Consider the following 26,012-nt stretch of genomic DNA (forward strand, 5'->3'; position numbering starts at 1 on the left):
TGAAACCGGAAGTATGTATTTGTTCTGGTCTTTCTTAGTCGCGTTGAATAATAGTTTGTACTATTTCGACGAATTTAAAACAGTACTTTCGGTTGCAACTCTGGAACAGGCAGTCCGAGGTCAAACTTCTCACATGTAATATCATATTTTGGTTATAGGCTTTCATTTGACACCTTATTTGTCATTCTTTCTGTCCTACTAACAGAGGAGTTGTGTTTATTGACGGACAGACATGGATAATTCTAGGTTTTCACATTTAATGATAAAAACAATAATTATATAATTCAGTTAACCTGACTATGTCATTGTGATAATGACTTCTTATCTAAAAGTGACAACGGCAATTATTCCATTCACTCACGGTAAAATATCGCAAAACCTCCAGATTTTAAAGAACCGCTTGGATTGACATGAAATTTGGCACACACGTAGCTAAAATGCCAAAGAAAAAAGTGAGATTATGCCGATATGTTCTCTTGTCCTGGATGTGACTTTCACCCCTTCTTGGGGGTGAAAAAACATACGTTCAAATAAGTCCGGGAGTGGATAAACTGACTAATTCTAATTCTAAGCAAATTTTATTCTATAAAAGTTTTAAACGGCTGAAAATGTTATAAGAATTTTTTGCTCTACATTGTGCTTTCTATCTATACCTTTAAGGAACGCACTATTTTCGGGGACACCCTGTATATGATCTGTAAGTTGCATTGGTTAGAAATGCTTATTTTTGAAAGGGGTTTTGTTGAAATGGCTCGAACGAATCACTAGTCACGAGTATGTATATGCAAATTTTAAACAGCCATATCTTAACCAATTTTTGTCTTCCAGAAAATCAAAAAATCCCAAATATTTAAAAAAGCAAAACCTACATCTTTTACTGTTTAAGATATTTGGTATCACTAATAATTTTTAAGTTATTTTGAAAAAAGTCTTTTTTTTTTAAATTAAAGATTTAAAATTTACTTTAAAACCAAATTTTTTAACAAATAATCACTTTGAACTGATGAAACTTACAAACACAAACAATACATAAAGTTACTTGTGAAGTGGTAACGATTAATTCCATTTGGGCTGTTAATTAGAGGGAGATTTTTACGATATTTTTAACCAAAAAAAAAAAGAAACAACTGTATTTTGAGCGTAACTTGCTTACTCTTGCTGCTAGAAACTTTAAAAAAAAATAAAAATAAACGTTTTCATAAACACTTAAAAAAGTTGTAATAAGTTTTCCCAGAAAAGTGTTTCATTTTTTTTATTTCACGTTAAAATATTCGATTTGGAATTTGACATATAAGAGGCTATTTTTCACTATAGTCTGTTTTTGAACTAAGAGGAGTAATTCAAATTTCCCGCGCCGTAAACCTTGTTTGTAATTGGTACAACCTCAGGCAATTTTACTCATATCAAATTTTGACAATAATGACATTTATAAAATTTTAACACTATTGGCATTTCATAGGTTAGTATATTTATTTTATCAGCGATTTTTGTATTTTCTGCGTTATTCCTTTTATTTTTAGATTTTTAGTCAATATTACCGTCAAAGGCCGATATGATCAACCAAAAAAGAAGATGTATCTGAAGATATTTCTAGTGACTTTCTTGGGTGTGAATCTGTCTTTTTAGTTTACCTACTCCTCTTGGTTTTAAAACAAAGCTTAGCAATAACTCTGCTTCTACTGGGTCTACAGACCTGACATATATACCATTTTTTCACTTTTCTATAAGCGATATTTGCTATTTGCTAATTTTTTTTTCAATAAAGTAGGTACCTACTTTTTGAGTTATTTGCGAAAAACCGTCTAAAAACGTGTTTTTTTTGTTGTTGAAAAATGAACATATTCACTCGCAAATATCTCTAAAATTATTGACTTAGGCTACGGCTCCACGGGCGGGAAATTGACGCTAGCAGTAGCAGTAAAATGAATTTAAGGTTCCGCGGAACGGAATAGGGATAGCCGAACTGTACCGATTACAGGACTTGTGCGTAGTCGGTTCAGTTCGGCTATTCCCATTCCGTTCCGCGGAACCTTAAGTTCATTTTACTGCTACTGCTAGCGTCAATTTCCCGCCCGTGGAGCCGTAGCCTTAGTGAAAAAACTCTATAAAATAGAAGTTGCTTAGAATTAGTCAGTTTATCCAATTCCGGACTTATTTGAACGTATTTGTTTTCATCCCCGATAACGGACGAAACTCACCTCCAGATCAAAAGCACATATATCGGCACAATATCACTTTTTTTCTTTAACATATTAGCTATGCGTGTCCCAAATTTTATGTCAAACCAAGCGTTTCTTCAAAATTCTGAACAAAAACCGTAAGTAAATTAAACGAAAATGTAAAAGGTACATTCCATGTCAAATCACTCTGCTGGATATAGCTTCTGCGGGACGTAAAAAGAAGATATTTAAGGTCAAAAAATTTTCTTCTTCTTCTTTCTCAAAATGTTATTTTATGCGATTTTACAGTGATTTGGTGTTTATTTAAACAAATTTGCATTTTCTGCCGTAAAGTATCAATGAAAAACATAATATTTTAATAGAAATGACTAAAAAATGTCATTATATGGCATTATAACAAGTTATTTTGAATCAAAACAAGTTTTTGATCAAATTATATAGTGTAAAAAACGTTAAAATACCGTTTTTTACATTTTCCTCCATTCCCAAAATACGTCATCATCGATTTGGCTAAAAATTTGCCCGCAGATAGCTAAAAGATAGAACTTTAAGTGGTTAGAAGGATTTGAAATATATTATAGTACCAAAAAAGTTACATGCAGTAATATCATACTCAAAAGTATATATTAGTCCAGTCGGGATAGCATTTGACCTTGAATGCCAAGCTGCACAAAAATTTATTTTTCTGATCTTTAGGGGAGTCAATAGTAGCCTAAATTTAAAATCGCGAATGAATTCCTGCGTTACGTTACCGGCCATCTTGATTTTAAAGGAGAACCTGTTTTGCTCAATATCTCCGCCATTTTTAACTTTTCGACAAAAATGGAAGGAACTGAAATTGTTCCAAATAAATCGTATTTACAATTATTACAATTTCTTTTTAACAATTTTTGTCGTGAGGTCGATATTTTCGAGTTAATTTTACTTACAGTAGACGCCTATATTTTTGACTATAATATTGCATGTAACTTTTTGGGTATTGTAATATAATTCAAATCCTTATGACCACTTAAAGTCCTATGTTTTGTCTATCTGTGGGCAAATTTTCAGCCAAATCGATTATGATGCATTTTGGGAAAGGAGAAAAATGTAAAAAAAAAACGGTATTTTAACGTTTTCTACACTATAAAATTTGATCAAAAGCTTGTTTTGAATCAAAGTAACTTGTTATAATGCCATATAATGACATTTTTAAGTCCCTTCTATTAAAATATTATGTTTTCCATTGATACTTTACGAGAGAAAATGGAAATTTGTATAAATAAACACCAAATCACTGTAAAATCGAATAAAATAACATTTTGAGAAAAAAAGAAGAAGATTTTTTGACCTTAAATATCTTATTTTTACGTCCCGCAGAAGCTATATACCAATTTTCAGACAAATCGGAGGTCCAAATTTTTTTTTGCTCCAAAATTGAGTGATTTGAAATGGAATGACCCAAAATTAATTTTTCAAACAAATATTTTAAGTCGGTATGAGAAAATTATAATTTAGCAGATGAAATAAAATAAACACAATTCAACTCGTAAAATATTTGGACCCTTACCAGCCGAACAGGTAAAGAATCCACCTTTTATATGGTTTATAATATACCTTTTCTACCTGGCCTCAAACGATCGATATTTTTAACTCGTGGCAACGTCGATTGACGGCAAATACACCGCAAATACACATTTTTATGTGGTGGAAGTCAAAATGGCTGTGAAGTGTAAAAATTTTTGCATATAATTTAAATTTTTAAAATCAACATTTTAGAAAACTGAGAACGATACAGGGCATTAAAAAATGCGCTCAACAAACATACACGAATTAAAATTCGAAAATTATAGTATTTCTTAGTGATGCCAAATGACTGCACCATGAAAAGATGACATAATGATAGCGGGATGTATATATATATATATATATATATATATATATATATATATATATATATATACAGATATATTCTGTCAATCTGGCACCATTTTTAAGCAAAACATGTCAATGTCGCACCCAATTTGACGATGTGGCACCCAATTTTGGGTGCTAGTACGACAGCGTGTATGTTTTCGTCCTAGGAGAGTACAAGTGTTCCTAATGCAGAATATGTAAAAAACGTAATGGTGCCAGATTGAGACTTTTTCTAAACGGACATATTGATTTGTTCAGGCATTTTTCGATAGAGGGCGCTCTACTATATACAACTGTATGTAACTATATAATTTTAGTCAATTTGGCACCAATAAAAAAAGTGGCATAGTGGCACCATAAATCTGACAACCCCGCCTTTCCCTAATATAACCTAACTCATGTTACTTCGCGCCGATTTGTTATACCGCTTAAATCGCTGCGATCAATGGAGATATATATCCGATTCTATGCAAAAAAGTATTTTCAAAGGTGCTCTTTGTGTGCAGTAAATCAAAGTGAGTGCAATAAACTTTAAATTGGATGTTAATATGAGAGACAGAACGAAAAGAATACTTAAATTATTAGACGACAAAGTACAAGATAACTAACCTAACCTAATTATAATAATAGTAATAAAGTATTAACCCTTTAACGTTTAGTGTTTATATTGGAAGCCACTAATGGTAGGCGAGCCCAAGCGGGGATTTTTGCAGTTACTCGAGCGAGTCAGATTATCATATGGAGAGAAACCTGGTACCCTGCAGATGTACGTCTACCATATATTGGCTCTTACAGGGGAGTTCGTTAAGGGGAGCCCGAAAAAAATTATCTCTAAATGAAAAAGAGTGCATATTTCAAAAATCTGACGATTTGAGCCTGGGGCGTAAGGAAATGGGCGAGTCCCAAAGTTTCACAAGAAAAAGCGAATATTTCGCGAAATAAATGACAGATCGAAAAACTAAAAAATGTGTGCTCAATATTTTTTTAAAATCTATCGAATGATACTATACACGACTTCTCACGGATGGGGATGGGGGGTAAATTTAATATTTTAAATACGAATCCTGCGATATTTCGCGAAATGAACATCAGATCGAAAAACTGTAAAATGCACTTATTCAATATTTTAAAAAATCTATTCAATGGCACCACACACGACCTCCCACGGAGGTGGGGTAGGGGGTTACTTTAAAATCCTAAATAGCCCCCAATTTTTATTACAGATTTGGATTCCATACGTAAAAATAAGTAACTTTTATGCGAAATATTTTGTTGAATTATGGATAGATGGCGTTATAATCGGAAAAAACGATTGTTGAAAATGGAAAATAAAATTAAAAAATGGCAAGAGTCTACTAAAATTGAAAACTTTACTCAACTTTTTTTTTGGTTTTGGGACCTACTCTTCACAACCCAATAGGTCCCCAAAGCGCTCGAGTGACTGCAAATTTATCATACTTTGCTCCCCTACCACAAAGAATACTCTAAAAGCATTAATTTTTTTCTTGTAAGAACTGAATCATTATATTGTGGAATAAAGTGGAGAAACTAACGAGGTTTTTTATCTAATGAAATTTTTTATTTATTTGATGAAATAGAATCGCCCAGATAAATGTACAGTGTACAGATTTAAAATCCATATACAGAGAGATTCTAAATTATGGAATAAATTCATTTTATGGCTACTTTGGAGAAAAATCCCGAGACAGGTCGATTTTTAATTTTAAAGTATGATTTTTTGACATATATGCCATAATAGTAACGTCATCCATTAGGGCGTGATGACGTAATCGATGATTTTTTAAAACGGGAATATGGTTCGTGTAGTAGCTCATTTAAAAGGTTATTTAATTCTCCATTTGGTAATATCAACATAATCTTTATTTATAAAGGGTGGCCAAAAAAATTATTTTTGAATTAAATTATTTGCTGCAAAAAGAAGAATGTATGTATTTTATTTAACTCAAAATACATTCTACTACTGTGGGAAAAGGGAAAAATATGTTTATTTGATAAATAAACATTGCTTTTCGCTTAAATTAAATGTTCAAACTGCCAACAAGTAGGTGAGTGGCTGTTTGACATTTAGTTTATGCGAAAAGCAATGTTTATGTATGAAATAATAATTTTTTTATATTTTCTTACATCAGTAAAATGTATTTTGAGTTAAATAAATTACATATCCAATTATATACTTCTTTTTGCGCCAATTAGTTTATTTAAAAAAATGTATTTTGGCTACCCTGTATAAATAATAATGTTATTGCTTATATTACTGACTAGAGAATTGACTAACCTTTCAAATGAGCTACCACACGACCCCCGTTTAAATTTAAAAAAAAATCATCGATTACATCAAACACCCAAATGAATGAAGTCACTATTATAGTATATGATATGTAAAAAAATCATAATTTAGAAATAAAAATCGACCTGTCTCGGGATTTTTCTCCAAAGTGGACTGTTTTCGATAAATTGAATTTATTCCATTATTTTAAACATCTCTATACAGGTGAGTCCATGAGTCTTTACCCATGCGTCATCCTTTAAAGTTAAAGCATATTAAATAAGTCGGAAATTTACTAAACGCAACAGCAAGTGACAGTAAGTAGCTACTGTTCCAATCACGGGTTAAAATTTGACGTTATCAAATAAATAAAATGGCAAATGTAGGTTTTGATTTAAAATTTTGGTGCAGAATTACAGCTACATTTGAAGTAACTTAATAAATTATTTTATTATCATTGATTAATAAATAAATAAGCAATTTATAAAAAAAATTAATAACATATTTTCTTTTTGATATTTTATTCACTTTGGCGGAACAGTGAACACAAGCATTCCTTAACTATATCAATGACGTTAGTTGTCAAAATTAATCGTAAATTAACAGAAACTTCTGATAAAATTTTAAACTCCAATATAAAATTAGTTAAGATAACAACTGTTTGTATACTATAAAATACTTCAACAAACTGACAGCCATAAATGTAAACAAACCAAAACGTCAGAAATATATGTGAAAACATCCCCCAATCGTCTTTTTTGTACCTATCTATTTTCATTGTGCTGAGCGTACATCGTTCATAAAAATAACATGTGTTTTTACTTAATAAGAGACGGTAACTGCATGGTTTGTCATTAGTTTCATGCGTGGAACAGAATGATGCTAGATAAAAAGTATGTGTTTTATCTCGCCAGGTATTAATAAGGCACGGGTAAAGACTCGTAGACTCAAGTGTATTTACTATATACAGTGCTGAGCGCGCTAATAACCGGCAAAATCACGTAAAAGATGGAAAACATATTAAGTTAGATAAAAAAATGAAACTAGTAGATGTGGGGAGTTTAGCGACAAAAACCTATAAATTTACATTATATTTACTGTCTCCCACCTTTAGACGTATCGCACGAGTTTAGCAACTGACACTGTGAGAGTGACTGTTTTAGCTGACATTCTCCTCTGGTAGGTCTAAAGGTGGAAAACAATAAATATAATTTCAGTATATAGGTTTTATCGCTAAATTTCTCAACTCTACTAGTTTCATTTCATTCTATCTCACAACGTAATATGTTTTCCATCTTTTGCGTCATTTTGCCGATTATTAGCGCTCTCATCAATGTATACAAAAGTGACTACATATTAGGTACAGTTATTATTGTTGGGGTGGAAATGATAGGTTTTTTCTTTACCTTTGAATTTTACAAGACGTCAAAAAGTTGTCCTGTGGATAAGATCAGTATATCAAAAAAATATAGTTTTTATATACTTGGAAAGCAAAAATTCTATAGAAAATCATACTAAAAAATAAAATCTTTGTCTTCAAAGAAAAACAAACACCAGCGCAATAAGAAACAACAAATCATGGCTTTGTCAAGAAGTCAAAGAACTCGCAGAACAAAAGAGAAAATGCTATATGTGTTACAAAAGCACCGGAACGCAGGAACAACGCGCCATCTATATAGCAAAAACAAACAGAATAAATTCGCTAATAAGTACAACAAAAAGAGAGCATTGGATCAAGTTCACAAGTGACATGGCACTGAGGAAAGTTTGGAAAATGCTAAAAACAGAAAAAAAAACAATAAATGAATTTGTATAGACAACAGGGATACCAACTGAGACATGGGAAAATATTTCAAAGAACCCTACGAAGGTGAAGAAGCCAATGACGAACACGATTACAAAACAGAAGGCAGGTATATCACTAAAGAAACTAAAGGAGAAGCGAGAATGAAGATTTTAAAGAATAGACGATCGCCAGGTACTGATGGAATACCGAACGAACTGCTGAAATACAGCGGTCAGAAAGTCACTAATTATTGTCTCACAACATTGTTTAACAAAATTTTAGACACAGCAGAGATACCACAAGATTGGCACACCAGTATCACAATACTCATTTTTAAGAAAGGACAAAGATCATATCCGGACAACTACAGAGGAATAACTCTCTTAAATACGACAATGAAGTTATTCACAGGCATATTCAAGGATAAATTGGATTCACAGACAAAGACCAAAGAAGAACAGGAAGGATTCAGAAAACGCAGGTCGACGACCGATGCAATATTTGTTATGAAACAAGTGAAAGAGAAGTAGATAAAATATAACAAACTCGCATATATTTGTTTCGTAGACCTAACGAAAGCATTTGACAGTCATAAAACAAATGAACAATAACAGCGCGACAAAAATTAAAACAGAGGACACCACTACGGCCAACATACTAACACCAGGGGAAATCAGACAGGGAGACAGCATCAGTCCATTTCTATTCAATATACTAATGGATGAAATAATAGAAGATGTGGAATTGCTACAACTAGGATACATACAAAATGAAGACACTAAGAGCAATAGCATGGAAGACGAGAAGATATACAGAGTGAGGCAAATAAAGGGCCTATTAGAAATATCTCGAGAACTAAAGGCAACAGAATCATGAAAATTGGAATAAAGGGGTTTTGAAGGATAATCTATTAAATGAAAATATTTTCATCTCTTTGCAACTTCCGGTTATACCGGAAGTTGCTTATAACTTCGTTTTTTTAAATGGGACACCATGTATCTTTTACATTTTTGGATTCTCTTCGATGTCTCCTTTCTTAAAATATGAGGTTTTGTAATATTATACAGGGTATTTTAAAAGATAATTACATTTTTTTATTAATTTCGTAGCAAAATTAACACCCTGTAGAATTGTAGTCGTTTGACATCTAAAACTCTACTTACGTTCAAATGATTTTTAATATACTCTACTATTGTTAACCCGCCGTTACACGCGTCTTCTATTTTGACGTGGTTGCACGCGTATGAGCGTCGCCCTCACCTACATAAATTCGACTTATTTCGAGGAAGAATGAATGTCAACATGTAAAAATATAAAGTGGGTTGTACTCACATATTATAGAAAGTCTCGTAAACCAACTTTTTTTTATTAATTTAACAAAACAAAAGTAAAAATAATATAGATCAAAAGCAAGTTTTCTTAATTTTCAATTTCAGCAAGCCACTGAAGAAATTAACGTTCTTTACGCGAATTCATTTTACTAAAAATACAAATTAAAATTAAAAACTGTTCTGAAGCTATTTCTTTGTGGAATTTATGTAATTAACTATTAATATTTTGTATTTTGATAACGACGTCCGAGGTGGAACTCGAAACGTCAATAAAATCAATTTTTCAAGTTGAATTGTGGCTTATTTCCCAATTAGAATAGGTAAATTTAAAAATTAGCTCTTAACCAGTGGCGCACCTAGAATTTTCCTCTGGGGGGGGGGGGTTTGCTTGGGCACCGAAAGTTTTTTGTATTATTTGTGAAAGACAAGTTACATTTTCCTACTTTCTTTTATATATATTTCTATATGCTCTGGGTGGGAGGTTAACCCCCAAACCCCCCCTCGGTGTGCCACTGTTCCTAACCTAATCCTAATAATAATATTTTAATTAAACCTACCTAAATATTAAATAAAAACCTAAAAGTTTCTTTGAGGTAATAGAAACGTGATTTCACTGTGATTGCACGCGCAGTGAGGAATTCCCTCACTTGAAGAGAGATGTCTCTTCTTTCAACTATCACACAGCACACTGGCCGCCTGAAATATTCTATAACTTTTTCATACCCTCTCATAAACCATGCTAAAGGCATTCCTGGGTGCTTAAGGTTATCGTATTAGTTTACACAATTTCATTGGTTATAAACAAATATGGTGAGGGATTTCCTCATAGCGCGTGTAATGGCGGGTTAAGAATCATTAGTATAGCTAAATTTTTAATTTTAGTATACAGGGTTGGTCGAAACTCGGAATGAGTATTTTGTGTTGTATTGTGAATATTTAGTATTGTAATGAAATGATATTTTATGGTACTTTTTTATTTCTTAAGCATTCCCTATACCTAACTGCTTTAATTTGTGCTTAATTGTTAATCGCACCAACAATCTTAACTACGTAGGTATTTTGATAGCTAAACCATTATTGGTAATTTTAAGGACCACTCTGGATTAATATGTATTTATTTCTGAAAAATTATTTGGGATTGAGTATTTTCACGGCCAACCTAATAAAATTTTACGTATTTTTTGGTGCAATTAATGTTTAGCTTGAATCACCAATAACCCACAAATTAGAGCAGTTAGGTATAGGGAGTGCTTAAGAAATAAAAAGGTTCTATAAAATATCATTTCATTACAATACAAAAATACAGGGTGTTCTATTTAAGAAAACTCAGAAAATACTCATTCCGGGTTTCGACCAACCCTGTATACTAAAATTAAAAATTTAGCTATACTAATGATTCTTAACAATAGTAGAGTATATTAAAAATCATTTGAACGTAAGTAGAGTTTTAGATGTAAAACTACTACAATTCTACAGGGTGTGAATGTTGCTACGAAATTAATAAAAAAAAAACGTAATTATGTTTTAAAATACCCTGTAAAATATTACAAAACCTCATATTTTAAGAAAGAAGACATCGAAGAGAATCCAAAAATATAAAAATACACAGGGTGTCCCATTTAAAAAAACGAAGTTATAAGCAACTTCCGGTATAACCGGAAGTTGCAAAGAGATGAAAATATTTTCATTTAATAGATCATCCTTCAAAACCCCTTTATTCCAATTTTCATGATTCTGTTGCCTTTAGTTCTCGAGATATTTCTAATAGGCCAGCTATCTGCCTCACCCTATATAATACGAAACAACTTCATCAGAGAACAATGTGGTGTGCAAGATGTAGTCAGGTGGGGTAGGCAAAAATGAAGAGAATGGTTCAGTCATGTATAAAGAATGGAGGAGCACAGACTACAAAGAATTGCACTAGAAGAAAAGCCAGCAGGCAAGCGTTCACCGGGGAGAGCACAAAAAAGATGGAGTGATAGCTGGTAGTCTACCTCTCAAGAAATACTTCAACGTCGGAATTAAGAAATCCACAGATCTACAAGTATAAGAAGAAGATATTCCGTAGTTTATTATTATTTATTTGTCCTTAGTGTATATTTTGTTTGTTGAGCAAGTATGTCGTTCTGTTATGCAGTTTTGATAGTTTATTTTTGATGAACATATTATATACGCACAAATTTAAAATAAAATAAAGTTTAATGTGTTTGAGGGCTTTCTTCATTCGAATAAAATTGCATATTTTTTTATTACGATAATTAGTGGCACCCACTTTTACATACATATTTTATGAACATGTAAAATCAGTGTTGAGTTTAAATAACTAATATACACTTTAATCAGAAAAACAGTTAATGTGACCCCCATAAATGTGGCAATGCTGCGTGGTGCTTGTTTGTAATATATTATCAAAATTTTATACAGATTGGGTGCCTATTTATCAAATAGTTTCTGGGTGCCTAAATATCAATATTTACTATATACAATATACACCGGGAGCTACATTGACGTCGGTTTACTGGGTGCCTGTAGCTACAGTTAATATCTATATATATATATATATATATATATATATATATATATATATATATATATATATATATATATATATATATATATATATATATATATATATATATATATATATACAGGGTGGTGAATCGGAAAACGGGCCATAGGATACTCAATGTAAAATTCTAAACTGTTGAATTTCTGCTTCCCTAATTATGTTACATCAAAAGTCATGAGAAGTTATTTGTAGAGGATTGAAATCTGTATTAGAAACAGAAGTTACAATTGTTCTACGATTTAAACACATTCCAAAATTTTGAAAAATATAATGTATTTACCGCAGTAGGTATGTGTGGGCATGTTAGGCCACACGTTATTATTTAACTGACAGTGAGCACATTATTGACTGAAGAAGATATCTTTATTATTAATACTTCTCCTTAACTAAAGGTATCTTATCAACTTTATTGTGTTTTAAACAGTAATTGATAAAATAAATAAAAAAATTGACAGTTCAAATTGTTAATATAATAAATTTATTGTCAACAAATGCAACCTTATACACATTATGGTATTGCGTGTGGCCTAACTTTGGCGTATTACTCTGAAAAATGTATTATATTTTTACAAAATTTTGAATAATTATTGTTCGTAGAACAATATTAACAGTTGTTTTCAATACAGATTTCAATTCTCTACAAATAGTTTCTTATGACTTTTGATGTAAAATAATTAGGGAAGCAGGAATTCAACAGTTTAGAATTTTACATTGAGTTTCCTATGGCCCGCTTTCCAATTCACCACCCGGTATATATATATATATATATATATATATATATATATATATATATATATATATATATATATGAAACTTAAAGCTAAAATCAATATCAATAAAAGAATTAATATTAAAAATAAACTCACCAGGCTTCCGGGTTGAACCGCGTCGTTGGTTTCTAGGCCGAGCTTTCGACGTCCTCTCTGACGTCATCTTCAGGGCTTCCGGGGTCTCAGTCTCCTGAGACTCCAGACACTACACTCACTACTCACTACTTCACTACTCACTGCACTACTGTTGTTGTTGACGCTGGGGCGGTTATTTATACCGTGGACTGGCGTGACTGACGTGCCTGTCGATGACGTGGCGGAGTGGAAATTAGCGCGAAGACTATTCGGAGCGGGATTTGGATTGGCGCGAAGATTTTTAACGGCAGGAATTGGAGCAGACGATGTTTTCTTTAGGAGGGGTCTCCAAGTCGAAGGTAAACGGATGCCGTCATCTCTTTTATTGAGACAATTTGGCCGTTTTTCGATTTCTATAGCTTCTCGGATAATCCTTTGTTTATAGAAGCGAATGGGGGCTATGGTTCTGGAGTGTTCAAAGTCAATTTTGTGACCTGTATGAAGATGGTGTTGGCCTAGGGCTGAAACTGAATCGGAATTGCGAACAGATATGGAATGTTCATAAATCCTATTTTGGATTCTACGATTGGTTTGTCCTATGTAAGATCGGGGGCACTCTGCACAAGGAATTTCATAAACTCCGTGTTGTTCATTTGGAATGTTGTCTTTGATGGATCGGACAAGAGATGAAAGTTTTTGTTGGGGGGTAAATATTGTTTTTATTCCTCGTGGTTTAAGAATCCTGTCGATTTTGTCACTAACACCTCTGATATATGGAAGAAAAGCTTTCGTATGATCAGAATCAGACTCATTGGGTTTGGATTGAGCTGGAGATTGAAGTTTATGGATGCTCCTATCGATGTGATTTTCGTGGTAACCGTTTTGGATGAGGGCTTGTTTTAAAGAAGAGAGTTCAGTAGATCTACTTGCATCATCGGAAAGGCGTATTGATCTGGAGACAAGAGTATTAATGACTGAATTAATTTGAGAAGGTGGATGATGAGAGTTGCCATGCAAGTAGCGGTTGGTATGGGTGGGTTTTCGATAAACAGAGTGATGAAAACCTTGGGATTGGTTTTTCTTAATAAGAACGTCGAGAAACGGTAAGGATGAGTCAGTATCCATCTCCATCGTGAACTGGATACTGGGATGTATACCATTCAGATGGGTTTGAAAAGACACTAAAGCATCCCTGCCGTGGGGCCAAATGACGAATGTATCGTCAACATATCGTAGCCAACATGTGGGTTTGAGCGTAGATGTGGATAGTGCTCGGGTCTCGAAATCTTCCATAAAGATATTAGCAATTACTGGAGAGAGTGGTGAGCCCATTGGGGCACCATTTATTTGTGTGTAGAATTGATTTTGGAAGATGAAATAAGTGTTAGACATGCAATGTTTAATGAGAGATAGGTGGTCTTGCTGGATACTGTGTTTCCTTTCCAGAATATTTAGGGTTTCATCTACAGGAATGTTAGTAAAAAGTGAAACGATGTCGAAACTTACTAGAATGTCTTAGGGTGAGATAGGATATTGTTTGAGATGTTCTATGAAATGAAAAGAATTTTTGACGAAAGATGACGCATTTTCGGCGAGAGGTTGAAGAGTTTTGGCTAGATATTTTGCTAAAGGTTGTGTGGGACAGTTGTATGCACTGACAATGGGGCGCAGAGGAAGATCAGGTTTATGAATTTTGGGTAGGCCATATATTCGAGGTGTTCTAGAAGACTTTTCACGAGGAATTAAAGTTTGTTTTACGGCAGCAGGAAGAGAAGTTTTATTGATGATGGTTTTTGTTGTTTTTTCCAAATAGGTTGTGGGATTATTAGAAATTGGCTTGTAGTCGGGGGAGTTAATGAGATTTGAGAGCTTATCGATGTACGAAGAAGTGTTTAAAATGACAGTGGCGTTTCCCTTATCGGCAGGAAGAATGACTAGATTTGGGTTTGCTTGAAGTTCTTTTAGGGCTTTTCTCTCGGATTGGCTAATGTTTGGAGTAGGGCGCTTTGAGTTCCTAAGGACTCTAGCGACGTCTTGTCTAACTATTTCAGCATCTTCGGAAGGTAAATGAGAGATAACTTCCTCAGTTTGACAGATGATTGTCTCAATTGTGATGTGGCTTGGGGTAACAGAATAATTGAAACCTTTTGCTAAAGCTTGAGTGGCAACAGTAGAAATAGGGGTATCAGAAAAGTTGTGAACCACTGTGGTGGGTTTCAAAGTTCTGGGTTTTGGAAGTTGTTGGGCAATTAGATGAGCTAATTTGCGCTTTTGAGTTTCAGTCTTAGACTCGAAAGTATTTAGGGCTGTTTGTGTGTTTATACGGTCGAAACTGTCCCATAATATAGGATGTACATGGAAAGAATGAATAGATGACCAGGTATTAAAAATATGGGTGTTTGTGACTTCTAGTTTTCGTCTAGTGGGATGAATTGCTTCACGAAGAAGCGCGAAACTGGTTTTTCTAAGAATTTGGGAGATAGAAGAAGAAGAAGTATGGTGTTTGAGTTTTAGAGATTTGGGAATGACTTTATGGTCTCGACAGGCTTTAAGGAATGTTAGATCGCAAAGAAGACGAGTTTTGCGCAACAACAGAGTGCTGTATGATTTAGTGAGATGGTAAAATTCCTCCCCGTAGAGGCGAATAAAATGTTCGGAAAGGTTTCCGCGGTTAATACAATGAAACTTAAAGCTAAAATCAATATCAATAAAAGAATTAATATTAAAAATAAACTCACCAGGCTTCCGGGTTCTACGCTCAAACCCACATGTTGGCTACGATATGTTGACGATACATTCGTCATTTGGCCCCACGGCAGGGATGCTTTAGTGTCTTTTCAAACCCATCTGAATGGTATACATCCCAGTATCCAGTTCACGATGGAGATGGAGACTGACTCATCCTTACCGTTTCTCGACGTTCTTATTAAGAAAAACCAATCCCAAGGTTTTCATCACTCTGTTTATCGAAAACCCACCCATACCAACCGCTACTTGCATGGCAACTCTCATCATCCACCTTCTCAAATTAATTCAGTCATTAATACTCTTGTCTCCAGATCAATACGCCTTTCCGATGATGCAAGTAGATCTACTGAACTCTCTTCTTTAAAACAAGCCCTCATCCAAAACGGTTACCACGAAAATCACATCGATAGGAGCATCCATAAACTTCAATCTCCAGCTCAATCCAAACCCAATGAGTCTGATTCTGATCATACGAAAGCTTTTCTTCCATATATCAGAGGTGTTAGTGACAAAATCGACAGGATTCTTAAACCACGAGGAATAAAAACAATATTTACCCCCCAACAAAAACTTTCATCTCTTGTCCGATCCATCAAAGACAACATTCCAAATGAACCACACGGAGTTTATGAAATTCCTTGTGCAGAGTGCCCCCGATCTTACATAGGACAAACCAATCGTAGAATCCAAAATAGGATTTATGAACATTCCATATCTGTTCGCAATTCCGATTCAGTTTCAGCCCTAGGCCAACACCATCTTCATACAGGTCACAAAATTGACTTTGAACACTCCAGAACCATAGCCCCCATTCGCTTCTATAAACAAAGGATTATCCGAGAAGCTATAGAAATCGAAAAACGGCCAAATTGTCTCAATAAAAGAGATGACGGCATCCGTTTACCTTCGACTTGGAGACCCCTCCTAAAGAAAACATCGTCTGCTCCAATTCCTGCCGTTAAAAATCTTCGCGCCAATCCAAATCCCGCTCCGAATAGTCTTCGCACTAATTTCCACTCCGCCACGTCATCGACAGGCACGTCAGTCACGCCAGTCCACGGTATAAATAACCGCCCCAGCGTCAACAACAACAGTAGTGCAGTGAGTAGTGAAGTAGTGAGTAGTGAGTGTAGTGTCTGGAGTCTCAGGAGACTGAGACCCCGGAAGCCCTGAAGATGACGTCAGAGAGGACGTCGAAAGCTCGGCCTAGAAACCAACGAAGCGGTTCAACCCGGAAGCCTGGTGAGTTTATTTTTAATATTAATTCTTTTATTGATATTGATTTTAGCTTTAAGTTTCATTGTATTAACCGCGGAAACCTTTCCGAACATATATATATATATATATATATATATATATATATATATATATATATATATATATATATATATATATATATATATATATATATATATATATATATATATATATATATATATATATATATATATATATATATATATATATATATATAACAAGGTTGAAATATTGGGGTAGCAGCAATCTCAAAGAAAACTCTTTATAATAATTCCAAGCTTTCGATAATGTTTATTATCATCTTCAGGGAAACTACAAATATAAATATACAGTATTTAACAATTAGTCTAACTAAAATCAATAAAAATTGTTATCTTTGTGCCATCAAAAATCCAAAACACCATAGTTTTCTCTCACTAAACCAGGTGTCTAGGATCCCCAGAAACACAAAAATAACAAAATATTGCTCTGAGAAATGCAGAGCTAATACTCTCACTATAAACACCGCATATCACAGAACAACCTTACTAAAAAATTATTTATATGTTTTGGTACTTACATTATTTGAGGATGTAGAGCCTAGTTGTTAAATACTGACATAACAATGAAATTTTGTCTTGGTAAATAGTAAATAATATAAATTAAAGTAAAAACTATATAAAAACTTATAAAAATCTGAGTATAAAGCGATAAAAGCTAAAATATTTTTTTAAAAATTATGTATGTCTAATTGGCATTTTACAAAATGTCTAACAAAATGTTATGGATGTTTATTCATTTTTCTTTGAATTCATACGGAAACGTCACAACCACTGAACCAATTACAATTTTGTTATAAATTTTTTTAATAAATTTTGAAATAGGAAAAGAGCGAAATGATAATATAAAAGTTTTAATAAATGCAAAATTGTTTCATAGTCCTTGTCTTTTATTATTATGTAGTATACTGAAAAAATCTACAAATTATGTATCAAATTAAAGAAGAATCTGAATTATTAAATTTAAATTGGTTATTTTTGTCTAAAGTGAGCAAATAAGAATAAATTTCACTGAGATGTCTTACATCTGATTTTTTGTTTATCGAATTTTCTTCTTGAAAGATAAAAGCCATTTCCAAAAAAAGTCTTTTTTTATATGAGTTCTCAGAAGCTAGTACTTTAGTATGTTGATAGTCCATTACATGACCCTCTTTGGAAACATGTTCTGCTAAAGCACAACGTTCAGGATGTAGTCTAGAATCACTTTTATGTGAAATTATTCGAGATGATAAAGTTCTCGAGGTGATACCTATATAGCTCATATTACAACTACGACATGGTATATTATAAACTACATTTGAACAAGACAATGCAGGAGTTTTATCTTTCAGTCTAGTAAAAATTGAGTTAATAGATAATGTGATACTATTAGCTATAGTATGTTTTTTGGCTCTTGGCCCCAAATTTAGTATTGAACCTATACTAGGAATACACATTCCTATTAAAAAAATGTTATCTTGTATCGACAACATCACCTCGTCTATATCTGATACACTTGTAAGGAATGTACTGATAGCTAAATCTACAAACGTAATTACTAATCAAATTCACAATTATGGGAGGTACCAAAGTAGCGCATCTGTCTTTTACCATAAACTACTAGTTAAAACTAAATATTTTCTGAAAAATAATCCTAATATTGTTGTTACAAAATCTGATAAAGGTAATATAACAGTAATTTTGTATAAAGAACAATATTTAGAATTATCTTCAAATATACTAAATAATAGAGAAGCCTATTCTATGTTATCAAAGGACCCTACTTCTTCTATTCAACAAAAATGTAATAAATTAATAAAATCACTAGTAGATACAAACCAAATAGATCCTAATACAAAAAAGAAACTTATGTGTTATAGTGGTATTTCACCAAAATTTTATGCTCTTCCTAAAATACATAAACCTACACTATCAGTACGTCCTATAGTAGCTTGTATTAATGCTCCTACACAGTTTTTGGCTTCTTTTTTAACTGATATATTGACTAAAGCTTATGACACTAATAATGATTACTACATAAAAGATTCTTTTGAAATTGCTAACAAATTCAACAACTTTAAACTTCCACCTAATTATGTTATTGCAAGCTTGGATGTTGTTTCCCTTTTTAGTAATGTTTACTTAGATGCAGCTCTAAGAGCTATTAATAAAAAATGGTCTTCTATTCGTAATTTCTGTAACATTGAGAAAGACACCTTCTTAAATTTAATTAGCTTTTTATTTAATAACACATATTTTTCTTTTAATAATCAATATTATTCTCAAAAATTTGGTACTCCTATGGGAGCGACAATTTCACCTATTATTGCATGTTATGTGATGGACGATTTGTTGGACGTAGTAATACCAGTACTACCTTTTGACCTTTGTTTTATTAAGAAATATGTTGATGACATAATACTTAGCCTACCTTCCAATGCCTTGGATGAAATCTTGTTCATCTTCAACAGTTATGATCCTTACATTCAATTTACCTTAGAAAGAGAAGATGAAAATGGTACTCTACCTTTCTTAGATACTAAATTTATTCGTAATACTACTACAAACACCTTAATGATTGACTGGTACCAAAAACCAATAAGCTCAGGCAGGTATATGAATTACTGGTCTTACCATAAATTTTCTCAAAAAGTTAATTTAATAAAACAAATGAAATCAAGGGTTTTAAAAATATCAGACAACTCATTTCATAATACAAATCTAAGAATATTATATAATATATTCATTGACAATTCCTATCCAAAAACCCTTATAAAGAAATTACTTTTTAATACATCTGACATCTCATACACAAATAATAATATTATTAACAACCAAAATTTAAATAATCTTACTAATGTTGCAGAAAACCAGGAACCCATTAACTTTAAATATTTTTCACTCCCTTACATTAAGAACATCACACCAAAGCTAAGCAGAATCTTTAATCAAATTAGTGGCATAAAAATAGCTAATAGTATCACATTATCTATTAACTCAATTTTTACTAGACTGAAAGATAAAACTCCTGCATTGTCTTGTTCAAATGTAGTTTATAATATACCATGTCGTAGTTGTAATATGAGCTATATAGGTATCACCTCGAGAACTTTATCATCTCGAATAATTTCACATAAAAGTGATTCTAGACTACATCCTGAACGTTGTGCTTTAGCAGAACATGTTTCCAAAGAGGGTCATGTAATGGACTATCAACATACTAAAGTACTAGCTTCTGAGAACTCATATAAAAAAAAGACTTTTTTTGGAAATGGCTTTTATCTTTCAAGAAGAAAATTCGATAAACAAAAAATCAGATGTAAGACATCTCAGTGAAATTTATTCTTATTTGCTCACTTTAGACAAAAATAACCAATTTAAATTTAATAATTCAGATTCTTCTTTAATTTGATACATAATTTGTAGATTTTTTCAGTATACTACATAATAATAAAAGACAAGGACTATGAAACAATTTTGCATTTATTAAAACTTTTATATTATCATTTCGCTCTTTTCCTATTTCAAAATTTATTAAAAAAATTTATAACAAAATTGTAATTGGTTCAGTGGTTGTGACGTTTCCGTATGAATTCAAAGAAAAATGAATAAACATCCATAACATTTTGTTAGACATTTTGTAAAATGCCAATTAGACATACATAATTTTTTAAAAAATATTTTAGCTTTTATCGCTTTATACTCAGATTTTTATAAGTTTTTATATAGTTTTTACTTTAATTTATATTATTTACTATTTACCAAGACAAAATTTCATTGTTATGTCAGTATTTAACAACTAGGCTCTACATCCTCAAATAATGTAAGTACCAAAACATATAAATAATTTTTTAGTAAGGTTGTTCTGTGATATGCGGTGTTTATAGTGAGAGTATTAGCTCTGCATTTCTCAGAGCAATATTTTGTTATTTTTGTGTTTCTGGGGATCCTAGACACCTGGTTTAGTGAGAGAAAACTATGGTGTTTTGGATTTTTGATGGCACAAAGATAACAATTTTTATTGATTTTAGTTAGACTAATTGTTAAATACTGTATATTTATATTTGTAGTTTCCCTGAAGATGATAATAAACATTATCGAAAGCTTGGAATTATTATAAAGAGTTTTCTTTGAGATTGCTGCTACCCCAATATTTCAACCTTGTTTCCTAACTGTTCAGCAAAGATTATATACCTGTTAACTACAGAGACAATGGGGTTTTACCAGAACATCGGTATTGAATTTGGTGACATTGCAGTCCAGAAATTGAAGTCTTGGTCAAAAAGTAAAATAAAATTGGCAAATGAATACAACAGAAGATGTTTCCTTTTAAAATGCCGAACAACGGGCACACTTTCACCTCACATTAGACATAGTACGAAACCGATCCTCTCACTGATCCATAGACAAAATACCTACACTGAGGAATCTATAAGATTATGTAATAAAATGGGATCTAAGGTTCTAAATATTGAAATTAAATCTAACCATAAACTTATTAATAAATTAGAATCAGATTTAACAAAATTTAAAATAGACATTATTAACTTAACATCAGAATTAATTTTTTTAAATTTCCAATCAAAACAACAACGAGTATATAACCGTAAATTTCACATAATTAAAAATAATAATTTAAAAAAATTTGATAAGCTATATAAAGATAATGTCGATACTTTGTTAAATATTAAACCAAACTGGATAAAAAATCTAACAGAGGTTGTGATACCAGATGATATTTTTCGTTTTTTGGCTCTTGGCCCCAAATTTAGTATTGAACCTATACTAGGAATACACATTCCTATTAAAAAAATGTTATCTTGTATCGACAACATCACCTCGTCTATATCTGATACACTTATAAGGAATGTACTGATAGCTAAATCTACAAACGTAATTACTAATCAAATTCACAATTATGGGAGGTACCAAAGTAGCGCATCTGTCTTTTACCATAAACTACTAGTTAAAACTAAATATTTTCTGAAAAATAATCCTAATATTGTTGTTACAAAATCTGATAAAGGTAATATAACAGTAATTTTGTATAAAGAACAATATTTAGAATTATCTTCAAATATACTAAATAATAGAGAAGCCTATTCTATGTTATCAAAGGACCCTACTTCTTCTATTCAACAAAAATGTAATAAATTAATAAAATCACTAGTAGATACAAACCAAATAGATCCTAATACAAAAAAGAAACTTATGTGTTATAGTGGTATTTCACCAAAATTTTATGCTCTTCCTAAAATACATAAACCTACACTATCAGTACGTCCTATAGTAGCTTGTATTAATGCTCCTACACAGTTTTTGGCTTCTTTTTTAACTGATATATTGACTAAAGCTTATGACACTAATAATGATTACTACATAAAAGATTCTTTTGAAATTGCTAACAAATTCAACAACTTTAAACTTCCACCTAATTATGTTATTGCAAGCTTGGATGTTGTTTCCCTTTTTAGTAATGTTTACTTAGATGCAGCTCTAAGAGCTATTAATAAAAAATGGTCTTCTATTCGTAATTTCTGTAACATTGAGAAAGACACCTTCTTAAATTTAATTAGCTTTTTATTTAATAACACATATTTTTCTTTTAATAATCAATATTATTCTCAAAAATTTGGTACTCCTATGGGAGCGACAATTTCACCTATTATTGCATGTTATGTGATGGACGATTTGTTGGACGTAGTAATACCAGTACTACCTTTTGACCTTTGTTTTATTAAGAAATATGTTGATGACATAATACTTAGCCTACCTTCCAATGCCTTGGATGAAATCTTGTTCATCTTCAACAGTTATGATCCTTACATTCAATTTACCTTAGAAAGAGAAGATGAAAATGGTACTCTACCTTTCTTAGATACTAAATTTATTCGTAATACTACTACAAACACCTTAATGATTGACTGGTACCAAAAACCAATAAGCTCAGGCAGGTATATGAATTACTGGTCTTACCATAAATTTTCTCAAAAAGTTAATTTAATAAAACAAATGAAATCAAGGGTTTTAAAAATATCAGACAACCCATTTCATAATACAAATCTAAGAATATTATATAATATATTCATTGACAATTCCTATCCAAAAACCCTTATAAAGAAATTACTTTTTAATACATCTGACATCTCATACACAATTAATAATATTATTAACAACCAAAATTTAAATAATCTTACTAATGTTGCAGAAAACCAGGAACCCATTAACCTTAAATATTTTTCACTCCCTTACATTAAGAACATCACACCAAAGCTAAGCAGAATCTTTAATCAAATTAGTGGCATAAAAATAGCTAATAGTATCACATTATCTATTAACTCAATTTTTACTAGACTGAAAGATAAAACTCCTGCATTGTCTTGTTCAAATGTAGTTTATAATATACCATGTCGTAGTTGTAATATGAGCTATATAGGTATCACCTCGAGAACTTTATCATCTCGAATAATTTCACATAAAAGTGATTCTAGACTACATCCTGAACGTTGTGCTTTAGCAGAACATGTGTCCAAAGAGGGTCATGTAATGGACTATCAACATACTAAAGTACTAGCTTCTGAGAACTCATATAAAAAAAGACTTTTTTTGGAAATGGCTTTTATCTTTCAAGAAGAAAATTCGATAAACAAAAAATCAGATGTAAGACATCTCAGTGAAATTTATTCTTATTTGCTCACTTTAGACAAAAATAACCAATTTAAATTTAATAATTCAGATTCTTCTTTAATTTGATACATAATTTGTAGATTTTTTCAGTATACTACATAATAATAAAAGACAAGGACTATGAAACAATTTTGCATTTATTAAAACTTTTATATTATCATTTCGCTCTTTTCCTATTTCAAAATTTATTAAAAAAATTTATAACAAAATTGTAATTGGTTCAGTGGTTGTGACGTTTCCGTATGAATTCAAAGAAAAATGAATAAACATCCATAACATTTTGTTAGACATTTTGTAAAATACCAATTAGACATACATAATTTTTTAAAAAATATTTTAGCTTTTATCGCTTTATACTCAGATTTTTATAAGTTTTTATATAGTTTTTACTTTAATTTATTTTATTTACTATTTACCAAGACAAAATTTCATTGTTATGTCAGTATTTAACAACTAGGCTCTACATCCTCAAATAATGTAAGTACCAAAACATATAAATAATTTTTTAGTAAGGTTGTTCTGTGATATGCGGTGTTTATAGTGAGAGTATTAGCTCTGCATTTCTCAGAGCAATATTTTGTTATTTTTGTGTTTCTGGGGATCCTAGACACCTGGTTTAGTGAGAGAAAACTATGGTGTTTTGGATTTTTGATGGCACAAAGATAACAATTTTTATTGATTTTAGTTAGACTAATTGTTAAATACTGTATATTTATATTTGTAGTTTCCCTGAAGATGATAATAAACATTATCGAAAGCTTGGAATTATTATAAAGAGTTTTCTTTGAGATTGCTGCTACCCCAATATTTCAACCTTGTTTCCTAACTGTTCAGCAAAGATTATATACCTGTTATATATATATATATATATATATATATATATATATATATATATATATATATATATATATATATATATATATATATATATATATATATATGGCTCACAAATGATAGGAAGCCCGCTACAACCTGCCGATGAATGGAAGCCCGCGGTTTACGGGGTAAGGGAATTGTAGCACTGTCTTATTCCTACAGTCTTACGAAGCCCACTCGTATAAACGCGTTCACAGTGTATATGGATTACGCATTATACGAAGCCCGACGATGTTGCCATGTTTTAATTTACGTTTAAATAATACGACTGTTCTACGAGATCCTTATATGTGTATATAAGTCGTCATATTGCCTGTTATAAGAAGCCCAATTCTATTCAGCAATCTATACGAAGCATTTTAGAAGAGTCAAGATAGAACGAAAATATGCATTGTTTCGGAGCAATTCAAACAAGATTATCTTTTTCTAAAACTTTTTTTGTTAGTTTATATACATGTTAAAGTAAAAAGTTCTACTCACAGATTTTGCCGCTAATTGTTTATTATTTGTTTAAACAATAACAATAATTGTTTTGTACAGTGTGTCCAATTAACACGTTGTCGGACACTGCGTCAAATGTATAAGCAAGTGTTGTGACACTCTATGTATTTTGCAAAGTAGAATAGGGAAAAATTCAACGTATATAGACGTTGTGTCACATTACATCAATGGAAATTAGACGACTATAGACGTTCTGTTCGTCAACTTGAAAAGTTGTGCATGGTCTAAATTAAAAATAGAACCATCAGTTCATTTTTTTTAAGCCGTATACGAGATATTATGTCAAAAAATATGAATTTTACTCAAGAGTAAAGTAGCTTTATTATTCAAAATATTAAAAATTGTTGTAATGAAAAGTTGTTTGGAATTAAGAACTATATTCTAATATGCCACTTCATCTTTCTAATTAAAAAAAAGTTGAATTTTTTTTAATTATGGATATACAACATTATTTTCAGTTATTTCAATTATGATAATAACTTCGTTAATAATAATTTACTTATGCTCCTTCTCAAATATGGCCGGAACATTAATAAAAAAAAATAAAATATTTAAAAATTCGAAAAACGTCGATTTTTTTCTGTTTCTTTGCTTATAACTTTAAAACGATTCGTTTTGGAACAAAGTCGTAGAGAAATAAAATAAAGATAATTGAATTTTGTATAATATCCGACTGGTCAAAAATGTCTTAACTGATTACCTTTTCTGCAATATAGCAATAAATACAAAATAAGGGGGCAAAATATGCCTGTTGTTATTCAATGTTTTTAACCACTTCGGTGGTACTTAGAACCTTGGTGATTCGCTTAGGAAATTCTTTGTAACATACTTAAACTGTGTACCAAATTTCATTAAAATCGACCTAATAGATTTTGCATAATAAATTTGCAATTTAAATGTTTTTAAAAAAGTTCAAATTTTTTAAAATCTTTCTGAACAAAAAGTAGACCATTTAGAAGTTGTCTAATTTTTTTGCATTTAAAGAGGTGCTTTACCTATCTAATACACTTTACAGAATTAAAATCGGATTAT

The sequence above is a fragment of the Diabrotica virgifera genome, chromosome 1 (genome assembly GCF_917563875.1).
Source record: "Diabrotica virgifera virgifera chromosome 1, PGI_DIABVI_V3a".
Classification (NCBI taxonomy): domain Eukaryota; kingdom Metazoa; phylum Arthropoda; class Insecta; order Coleoptera; family Chrysomelidae; genus Diabrotica; species Diabrotica virgifera.